The sequence below is a fragment of the Podarcis tiliguerta genome (assembly GCF_965153285.1).
Source record: "Podarcis tiliguerta genome assembly, chromosome: 7".
NCBI classification, from domain to species: Eukaryota; Metazoa; Chordata; class Lepidosauria; order Squamata; family Lacertidae; genus Podarcis; species Podarcis tiliguerta.
Window position 1 is genome coordinate 29588934 of NC_139540.1, and position 11325 is coordinate 29600258.

Here is an 11325-nt window from a genome sequence, read left to right on the forward strand (position 1 = left end):
TTTAGGAACCTTTTGGCTGTTACTGTAGAATCTAGAAGGTAATTTTCTTTGCTGGCAGATTCCCTCCATTGCACATCTGTGAAGCAGCTTGAGGCTGAACATTTACAGAAGAGCATAAATGAGTCTCTGTTTGACTCATTCATTTCCCTCTTTCCCTTACTGGTCTATCTGATGAGTCTAACCCCGGATAATGCTAGTGGCCAATCACTGCACAGTAAATCTCGTAAGTTAATGATACATTGTATGAAGAAGTACCTGATTTAATGTTTCCTGAATTATCCTTATTCTAAGAACACAATATGTAACAGTATTAAGGTATGTAAAGCAGAGCACTCTAAGACCACTGCTATCTGCAAAGCCTAATGCCATTCTGTAAGACTTCATGATGATCCATAGACAGCTTCTTTGTTCTCTGGGATTTCACTGGGAGGAGTAGAAAGGGCAACTTGAGCCAAAAGGGGGAAGGGTTTCTTTCATTGTGGCTTGCTGCACAGATCGAGCATTTCCATATTTGAAAAGAAAATGTGGCAGAGTAACAGGCCACATTATTAACTTGTCAGGCACATAAAAATCTGCCTGCCCCCAGAGGGAACAGGGAGGAGACTGTCTTGAGTACCGTAGAGATTTCCATCACCAAAATCTGGGCTCAAGAAATTACATGACAATCAATGTCATGTCAAACCCTAGGCATATCAGTTATTTATGGGGAGCAGTTATCAAGCCGTCGATGGAGCACTCGGGGCTACAAATTTTTTATACTGAGTTCACACAAATTGTAGAGAAAAGTTGGGGGGATGGGAGGGAGTTTAAACCTTCAGGATTTGACATTAGAATTTGCCTCTTTTTAAACGTTCTCTTCCAGTAATTCTCTTCACATGTTTCAAGAGCTGAGGGGCTATATGAAGCGTTTGTTGAGTTGAAGTACATATATGAGTGCCCCTGAGTTTTGCGTACATTGTCATTCATGGAAATATAGCTCTCTCAAACATTTGTTCCTGAACAGGGTAATATCTAATAGCTTTTAAAATACCACATCCTTAGTCAATACACTGTAAATGGCATCTCACACATTGCATTTTGCAAATGGAGAGCTGAGAAACCTCTTGCAGGTGTAAATATTTTAGCATGCTAGATGATTCTATGTACGCTGGAAAATAAGAAATCGAGATAATTAGGAATACATGATTGTATAGACACGGAACATATTAGGGATTATGTTGCCGGTTCAGATGATCAGAAGGTTTGGATCAGGGTTAGGTCTGGCTGAATTATTAGTCCCACTAGCACAATGCAGCCTTTCCTCCTCTGCTCCCCCTGTAGCCCCCCCATCAGCTGGGGAAATCAGGAGAATCCCCAGAACAGCACAGGGGGCTGGGGGCTGGGAGGAGATGGGAGAGTATTCCATCAGGCAGGCAGGCACGCTGCCTTGCCCCTACAGAGGGTGCCTGGGGTGGTGACTTGTACACATTGTGGGCCATGTTGAGTGACATGCAGACACCCCATATTGTGTGTGCCCTGCTGTATAGAAGTTTATGGGGTGGCCCCCTTCATTGAAAAATTGTGGGTGCCTGGGCCCCCACAGCCCAACATCTGGCAAGCAGAGATGCTTATGCTGATGGACTTGCTGAGATTTCCATTCCACCTTAAGGAGCAGACATGGAACTGTTGCGTGTCACATGTCTGTTTACATACCAGCACAGCTTGCTGGGAACTTCTATTGTGAATATAGATTTTGCTTTTCTCTGTCTCTCTGGGAAGACAAAGAGAGAGACAACATGTTTCTTCGTCCTGATTTATGATTAATAAATCTGTAGTTGTAGTATGCTTCCACAAACCTCAGGCCTATTCAGTGTGTGCAGTTCACTCTGCTGAAATAGTGTGCCCTGGCTTTGAAGCCCGGGTCACTGATGTACGTCGGAGCAGAGGCTGATGCATCTTCGCAGTGGGCCAGCTGGAAGGAGACGACTTAGCTGGGGCTAGCCAGCTGGCCTTGCGACCCTCTGCATACCAACAACAGGACTGATCTCCTTAAGGCTACTTTATATTCCATCCAGAATATTGGGGAAGATGACCCCTAGGTTTGATTATTGTCTACAGAGGCTTTGAACTGGATTCCCACATTGAAATTATTCAGCAACCAACAATAAAGAAATATAAAATACTAATCATGCAAACAACATAAAATATGTTTTATGTGTGTGCAGTAAAGCCGTATACACACACACACACACACACACACACACACACCCCAGAACTGTATCCAGACCTGGTTGGAACCTTACAGGAGAAACCCTGTGAAAAGAAAAAGTCAGAAAGCATTTTGCAAATACTGTGAATGCATATTTTATAAATTTTCAGGACTAGAAGCTTGATTACTTTGTAAAAACTGAAAGCTGAATTCCTTAATGATTTTAAACCCTTAAGGGGGAAAAATGGCTATAATAAGTCCATTCTGATACTCTTCTATACAACTTTGTGTTGAAAAAAGAATGCACAAGGATTATACTAAATTAGAACCTAATTAATTACCAGCACTACATGATAGAGAATATTGCTTCCTGCACTGGAATTTGAAGGCTTAAATTTGAATTTAATAATAATGGCCAGGAGGAATAAAACTGCTGCTGTAAATCATAAGAAAAGAGACTCCTTATTAAACACCAAAAGTTGAAAAAGACTGCAAGCTGTTATTAATATGTACCAGCTCAGAAAAGCCAATTAAAACAGTAGCTCACTGCTGGTAAAAAAGAGAGAGAAACAACCCCTGTCCAGTATCAGGGTTTATATGCAGCAAAAACAATTACATTGCAGTCATGTTAAGATTCTCATTTCAGAGTGAAAATAAAGAATGTCAAAAGGCTGTCTCTCTTAATTATTTACTTTATTGTGTTTAGTCAACACAGTGATAGAACTTTGAACCTCCCTGTAGCTTGTTCGCAGAACATTGCTGGGTAAGGATAAATTTGCCTTCTCTTTTCTCATTCCTCGTTATTCTTGGGTTGTATGGCTTGGGCTGTGGTTGGCTGGCTGTATCTCAATCCAGACCTTCTAAGGTCAGTGTCTTGAACTTGGAGGATGCAGAGAGCAAAATATATAGCTTTGTTGACCCGGCAAAGAAACACACCCAGGTGCCAAGTAGACTACTGCTAGACCTAATCAATCCAGATATTCCTGCTGTCTTCCAGTCATGTGGGGAGATGTAACGTGAAAGCAATAGCTCAGAATTGGAGCATCTGCTTTGCATGCTGAAAGCCTCAGGGTCAAGACCCACCATCTCCAGATAGGACTAGGGGAGAACCTGGCTTGAAATTCTGGAGAGACACTGCCTGTCAGCGTAGACAGTACTGAGCTAGATGGAGTTTGCATCAGGCAACTCCCTGGGTACACATTTGTCCCCTTCTGCATCTGAAGAGGGCACTGAGGTCTCAGGAAATGCAGTCCACAGTAGATTCATAGGTTAGGACAAAGGCTTTTCAGACCCTGAAGGTTGTTGCTCATGCCTGGAGTCTCTGCCAGGGGAAAAGCAGCAGCTGGATATTAAATTGAAAGGGCAGTAACAATTGGAGTTCCATTTTTTGGCAATGTGATTTCTCATTATGAGGTTTACAATGCATTTTTCTAAAACTTCTTTTTTTTTTATGTGTCTAGATCCAGCCCTTGTCTTCAGAGCAGACTTTCCCAACCTTAGGTCCCCCAGATGTTGTTGGACTACCATTTGCTTCTGGCCTCACCCACCAATGGCAGATGGTCCAGAAGGAAATGTAGTCCTCAGGCTGAGAAAGGTTCTCCACCGTGGATTTATTCACTCATTCAACTTCTAAGCCATCTTTCATCAAACTAGACCCAGGTTTACAAAACAAAAGTCCTATCTAAGGGTTCATCTGGACTTCCTTTTGCACCACATTTTCCAGGCACAGGGTCCTTTGTCTGAGTGGGTTTTTTACTGCTGCATCAGAGCAAGTGGTAATCCACAGAAAATCTGATTGCCATTTGTCCCAATTTAGTGCTAAAATGTAGGTTCTCCTGTGGGGGCAGGAAAGAAATGCTCAGACACTGAGCTTTGAAGCCTAGAAACACAGCAGAAAAGGGAGTCTGGAGGAGCCCTGATTTTCCTTGCCTTTTATTGGTGCTGCTTTCTTATTTGTGTCTGAGTCTCTGCGCTGCTCATTGAATCTGCTCTGCTTTGTTATGCTTGTCATTGTATGCTGGCCTTGAACACCTGAAAGGCAATGAATAGATTTGTTTAATAAAAAATAAAATAAAACCATGTGCTCTGTACATCATACATCTGAAGGTCTTGGTGATCACCTGTGGGCCATTCCTTTGAAGTGACAACCAATTGTATGTTGCTATCCATTAACATCATAATGTTGCAAACAGCATTTCACTATTGAAACTAAGTTGTCTTTGCAGGTATAAAGCATAGCTGTCAACGTTTCCCTTTTTTAAAGGGAAATTCCCTTATTCTGAATAGGATTCCTCGCAAGAAAAGGAGAAAGTTGACAACTATGGTGTAAAGTTGCTTTTATCACTCACAATAGTTAACAGGTCCACACCTTCCATATTGCGGAACCTCTCATCTCTTTTATTATTGTGGGTGTTACTTCAGCGCTGACCTAAGCTGTATATAAGGCAAGTTAGCTTCTCTCTTAAGCAGGATTTGAAGCCAGCTCCATATTTTTAGTGATTCGTGCTTTACAATTTTTTTAAAAAACAAATTACTACACCATTTCTACAGCTGGTCTTCAGCAGCTAATTTATTGACATGCAACTACTTGTTTACACATAAATGTTAAAAGCATAAAATATTTAAAAGCAGACTTTATAAAGAGCAAATATCAAAAGAAAATGGTAAGCAGACAAGAAAACACAGTTGTAACCAGCTAAAATTAAATGATTTGCTCTAATTACTAGTTGTTAGAATTGAGCCATCAGTTTACCAGTGAAAACCAAATCTTGCAAGACAGCTTAATCACCTCATTAATATCTCCTATCAAAAATGTTATTTTACTATATGGGATTCCTGGGCTTTTCAAATGAACACTTGATAAAGAACATGTATAATGAGACAAATACATTTATTAAATGTCAAAACCCAAGGCACCACTTAAAACTATAATTTTATGGTGAAATCTTATTTGAATAATACACACTTGCAAAATTACTAAAACGATAGAAGGATAAAGTAGATCAGCATTTTAATTATTATTTTTCTCCTGTTGACATTTACCTGTTGGCCTTGCTTTTATTTTAATATTTAAACATCTGCCCAATTTGTTGATTTAGTGGAAATGAAAAACGATTCCACACGCTGATCCCTAGGGTAATATTAATCACCTCCAACACTGCTTCCTTGCACAGGAGATGGGAATTTGCGGTGACAAATTGCCAGGCTGAAATGAACTATTGCAGACACCCCCAAATGTGATGTGCTTTGAAAAATTCTGATTGCTGCAATGCACTGTACATGGGGCTGACTTTGAGCACTGTTCAGAAACTGCAGCTGCTTCAAAACACAGCAGCTAGTTTGCTGATTGGAGTCACTGGTTTCAAGCACCTACTACAGTAGCTCTTGGTCCATTTCTAGCATGTGTGCTTCTTTTCATTTTGGAAGATGTCAATTTGATGCATTGCAACCTGGAACACCAACCTGACAATATGGATGGGGTAGAAGACCAGGCACACAGGTCTCCTGGTCGCATTCTTTCCCCCAATGCTGAAATGTATTGTCTTCTTATTTAAATTATAGTCATTATTCTAAATTCACATCTATGTGTTTGCAAATCTCCGCCATGTTTGTGTGTGTGAAGAATTCTTTCTTTTGGTAATGCAGAAGTTGCCAGTGTCCCTTAGGGACTGACTTCTTCTGCATGGATCTGCATGGATTTTCCTCTGCAACAGCACTCTGTCTACGTGTGTTTCCCAGTGACTGGCACTCATAATAATAATGATGATGATGATGATGATGATGATGATGATAATAATAATAATAATAATAATAATAATAATAATAATAATAATAATATAATAATAATAATAATAATAATAATAATTTATTTACACCCCGCCCATCTGGTTGGGTTTCCCCAGCCACTCTGGACGGCTTCCAACGAAAGATTAAAAATACATTTAGACATCAGTCATTAAAAATCTTCCCTAAACAGGGCTTTTAAATGTGAGATAGTTGTTTATTTATTTGACATCTGATGGCAGGGCGTTCCACAGGGCGGGTGCCACTACCGAAAAGGCCCTCTGCCTGGTTCCCTGTAACTTGGTTTCTCAGAGTGAGGGAGCCGCCAGAAGGCCCTCGATGCTGGACCTCAGTGTCTGGGCTGAATGATGGGGGTAGAGATGCTCCTTCAGGTATACTGTGCCGAGGCATATGGCTTCTTGACAGTGGAGGTAGGGATGACACATAGAATGTGCATGATCTTCTGCCTCATGCAATGGGAAACACTTGAGGGGAAATGCCTAAATAGGGCCTGTGAAGGGCAGGAAAGCAAGAGATGAGTCCAGGCATCCCCACCAAAAATAGCCAATCTGTTGAAGTGAAGGAGTGGGCCGATAACCTCTGCTGCTCTCTCCCATCTTTAGATCAGGGCCATTTACAGCAGTTAAGTCATGTTCCCTGTTGTGTCATGACTAATCTGCCTTTTAACTGTGATGTCAGGCTTAGGTAATGATCACACTTATTTAATCATATTTATCATATACACAGCACGGTTTGAGCACTGAAAGCATTTTCTCATCCATTATTGCTGGAAAGCAAATGGGCATTTTATTATCTCTAGCTGAAGCTGAGGAAACAGTGGCTAGCCTAAAACCCTTTGCTGAGTCTGTGGCTGAACTGAGATCAAATTAGAAGCTGACTGGCTTGAACTCTCTTGGGCTGCAATCCTAACCACATATACCTAGAAGTAAGTCCCAATGAATTCACTGGTGCTTGTGCCCAGGTATTGCAGCAGCTGAGGATTGCAGCCTTAGCCACTAGGCAGGGCTACATGACATCCAGGTCTTTCATTCATTTGTATCCCACCTCCTGAGCAAAGCCACCAAGAGGCTGAGAAAACTTGTATAGAATGCAATGGCCCCAGTAAATAACACCACTGTTTTAGAAATTTAGAAACCATAAAAGAAATGAGCTGATGGGGGAAGGGAAGGGAAGCAAATGGGAAACCAGGTTGCATACGAATTGTTAAACTGCTGAGCTCAAAAAACAAGCCCGAAACAAAGCTAAACAAGGAAAAGTCTTACAAGCTAAAAAAGACCTAACTCTTTTGAATACGAAGGATGGCAGTAAGAAGAAGAAGAAGAAGAGTTTGGATTTGATATCCCGCCTTTCACTCCCTTTAAGGAGTCTCAAAGCGGATAACGTTCCCCTTTCCCTTCCTCCCCCACAAGAAACACTCTGTGAGGTGAGTGGGGCTGAGAGACTTCAAAGAAGTGTGACTGGCCCAAGGTCACCCAGCAGCTGCATGTGGAGGAGCGGAGACGCGAACCCGGCTCCCCAGATTACGAGACTACCGCTCTTAACCACTACACCATACTGGTAACAAAGAGGTAAACTCTGGCATGAGAGCAGGCCCAAGATAGTGAGTTGCTTGCCTCCTCTAACACAAGGCAGTTGGCTAATCATTCTGCCGCCCCCTTCATAGCCGGTGATATTGGAGGGAGGGCAGCGATTCAGGGGGTGATGCAAAATGTGGGTGAAGGGGGGGCTTAGAACCAGCAGTGCCATTCTTCTTGGCACCTCTGGCCCAAGGCTACCATTTCCTCCCTGAGAATGGCCCTCAGAAGAACGCAACATATTGTCAAAGTGTCATGCCAAGGGGGATCCTACAGGCAAATATGGCCGCTTCCATCACACAGGAGCAGTGCTGCCACAGCATAGCAGATGTTGGCAAGAAAAAACAGTCTGCCTTAGGGATGGATGAAGTCTTTCTATTTTGGTCCCCCCCCCCCTCATTTTTCAGATCCTAAGTTCATTTCTTCACATTTCCGCATCGTTTCCCGTTTTCTTTATTTTTTTAAAAAAATCTTATGAAAACTCACCAGCATTTTTATGTGAATTTCTCCTAATGAAATGCATTTTTGAATTTCCCTTTATATCAGTATGTGTACCTTTTTATGCACATTTTAACATAGCACAAGCAATTTTGTACACATTGTTCAGCTGGAGAAGTGCATATTTTGAAGGTTGTATTTTGGTTTGCATTTTGTTATGGAAAGGAGGTGGGCTTGTCTTTAAATGAAACTGAATCAAACCTCTCTCCCATTCCTACCATAGTCTTAGCTTCTGTTTTGATCCCCAGCCTCTAAAATTTCAACTCAGCCTTAAACCCTTCTAGGGCCACCAGGCATGTGTGAGGGGGGAGATTTGGTTTAACTGAAGCAGAAGCAGGTGTGAGGGGAGGTGATTGTTTCTCTGCCTGCCTGCCAGCCTGCCTCTCCCTCCCTTGGCTCCAATTAACCACTTCATTGCTTTGATTTACTGGCACATTTGGCTTTGGAGTTAAAATGAAACATAAAAGCTGTAACTACAAATGATTTAAAATAAACTCAGAAAATATACAATTGGAATATATTGCACTTTTAAAAATTAGGTTAAGAGTGGATTTTCAGCAGTGCCACACACTACAAATTCCATAGCACAGATTTCCTATAACAAATTACTATAAACCGGACCTGAATCCTACTTATTCACAAAGTTATTTTTGGGTGACAAAGTGACAACCTTGCATTTTGACAGGATGTCTAATTCTAGGGATGAATTTTATCCAAGATGTCCTTCCCTTTTCCTGAGTTTAGATTTACCATATGCCAGGCATGCAAAACGACTATCATTTCATATATATTTTTGAAGAAAATAATTATAACTTTGTAATCTTTATATTCATGTTCTGGGACAGAGTTTTGGAGACCAATTCAGCTAGTGTGTATATATTTTCCCTGGAGCCCAAGGCACTTGATCCTTACAACAACCCCATGGGGTAGGTTAGGCTGAGAGTCAGGGCTGAGTGGGATTTTGAACTTGAGTCTATCGAGTCCAATTCTGGCACTCAACTCTCCAACAGCTATTTTATTTTAATCAATCTGCTGATTTTGTTTCATTCTGTTGCCTATAGGTTTCAATAAGCCCTTAGAGCCTTCACAGAGTTTGAAAAAGAAATATGGTCAAAGGGTAGTAACATGGCAGCTGCTGGGGAAAATTAATGGGGAGTATTTTTGCAAAGCATCATGAGTCAAAGAAGATGGCAGAGATTGTACTCAGGAGGGGGAAATAATTTTACCCTGCCCTGATTGTGCTTTCCAGCACCCAGGAAACTCAACGATATAACTGGAATGTACCTCATTTTTAGGTGTCATGAATAGTTGGATGTGAAATACTCCAACAAGCAATACAAAACACAGCATTTGTTCATTAACAATAATAATATCTCTATCATGGTACATAATATTAACTGAAGTAGGAAACTGACTGTGAGATTAACATTAATATTTCTTCTGGGGAAAAAAATATACATTTAGAAACAGAATTACATTATAGCACTAAGACTTCTTCCCCTCTCTTGGAACTGAACTCTGCTGTGTGAGTAATCTCATTACAGATAATCCATCTTTAGAGGCATCCTCTTTGCAGGATAATCTTGTCTGCTTTTCTCTGTGATCCATTAACTAACTGGATTCATTTCCTAAATACCGCTGCTGCCTGTTCTGTTTAAAGATTACTTTCCTTGGGAGTTCCTGACAGATAAACTCATTCTGCTAGGAGGCGTCTGAAATCTATTCGCAGGTTTCACCTTTGGTTGGGACATAGGAAGTATCTTATACTGGGTCAGATGGTTAGTCTATCTAGATCAGTATATATAACCTTGCGGGCAACCTAGCAGCAGTGTGCCAACAGTGGGCAGGACCAGGCAAAGGTGCTGCTACTGAGAACACACTCCATGAGTTGCCGCATATCAGACACTCAACATCTGTGGCACCATTGAGAGGCTGTCCTCGCCTGATCGTAATGTTTTGGAAGCAGGTGGTCCATCAGATGCCCATGTTGGGCTTAATATGTCAAAGCAATCACCTTGACTTTGGCAGCCGGTGCCATTCTTTCAGAACTGGTATTGTATGTTCACAATTTTTGTGGCTTCCAATGTGCCCATTGCCACATATCAACCTGCAGAGTAGTTTGGGAGACAATCGGACATGTCTCTGTGGAAATAAGTGACAGCTTGGTGTCCCAGTGTGGCACGTTTCCAAGACATTTTGCTGATAAGATCCCTCCCTTCTGGTGAGCTGTGCAGTGGCGTAGCGTGGGGGGGTGCAGGGGGGGCCGGCCGCACCGGGCGCAACACCTGGGGGTTAGGGTTAGGGGGCGCAAATCCATGGGTTAGGGGGCGCAAATCCACGGGTTAGGGGGCGTAAATTACTTGCCTTGCCCCGGGTGCTGACAACCCACGCTACGCCACTGGAGCTGTGAATGCCTTCTTGATCTGTGAAGGTATCGTGAGCCTCTTGGAAGAGTTATTTCAGCCAAAGGAGGGGAGAGGAGCCTTGGAGCTGTTTGGATGACAGTCCTATATCCTGGCTCCTTACCTGTCTGAACAGAGGGTGCAACTTTCACCAAATTTTGAGTCCGCTACCTTCCAGTACACTTTTAAAAATTATTTTATTTTTTGCATTTATTCATCACTTTAGGCAAACAAATGCCTCAGGGACATATACAACTTCCTGAAATGCAAAACTGAAAACAATGAACAATCCAACATTTGAGTTCAATAGACCTGGTTCTTTGGCTGCTGTACTTTGCCCTGTGTTCTCTGCCTGATTTTGTTGTATCTTCAGCTCAGCTGACCTCCCAGCCCTCTGAACCTGGATTATGTGACTGCTGTGAGCCTTTAACTTTCTTTGGTGCTCATCAGAGATGCCTACTTCTCAAAAACATTGTGGGGTCCCAACACAAGTTTCTGACGTCATGTGCATGATGTCACATGGAGCCAGGGGGTGGAGTCGAACATGGCGGCAGCATGACAGGCAGCCCCCATCCTCACCCTCTTCTCGCCACACAAGGGAAAGATGGTGGAAGCTACTCCTAGACAGTAGTGGTGGCAGCAGCAGCTGTTGACCACTGAGCCATGCCCTGCCTGGCCACATGTTCACCCTCTGAAGAGAGAGGTTTTATATGAATATTAGCATGCAGTTTTTTAAACAGTGCTGTGCCTGAGCCACTGCTTGTTGCATCTGTGCAGATTGGCCTGCACTGTAACTGACTGCAGAATTTCCATGCCACTGGATGTGCAAAATGTCTTGTTGGTCTGGAAAAATACCCCA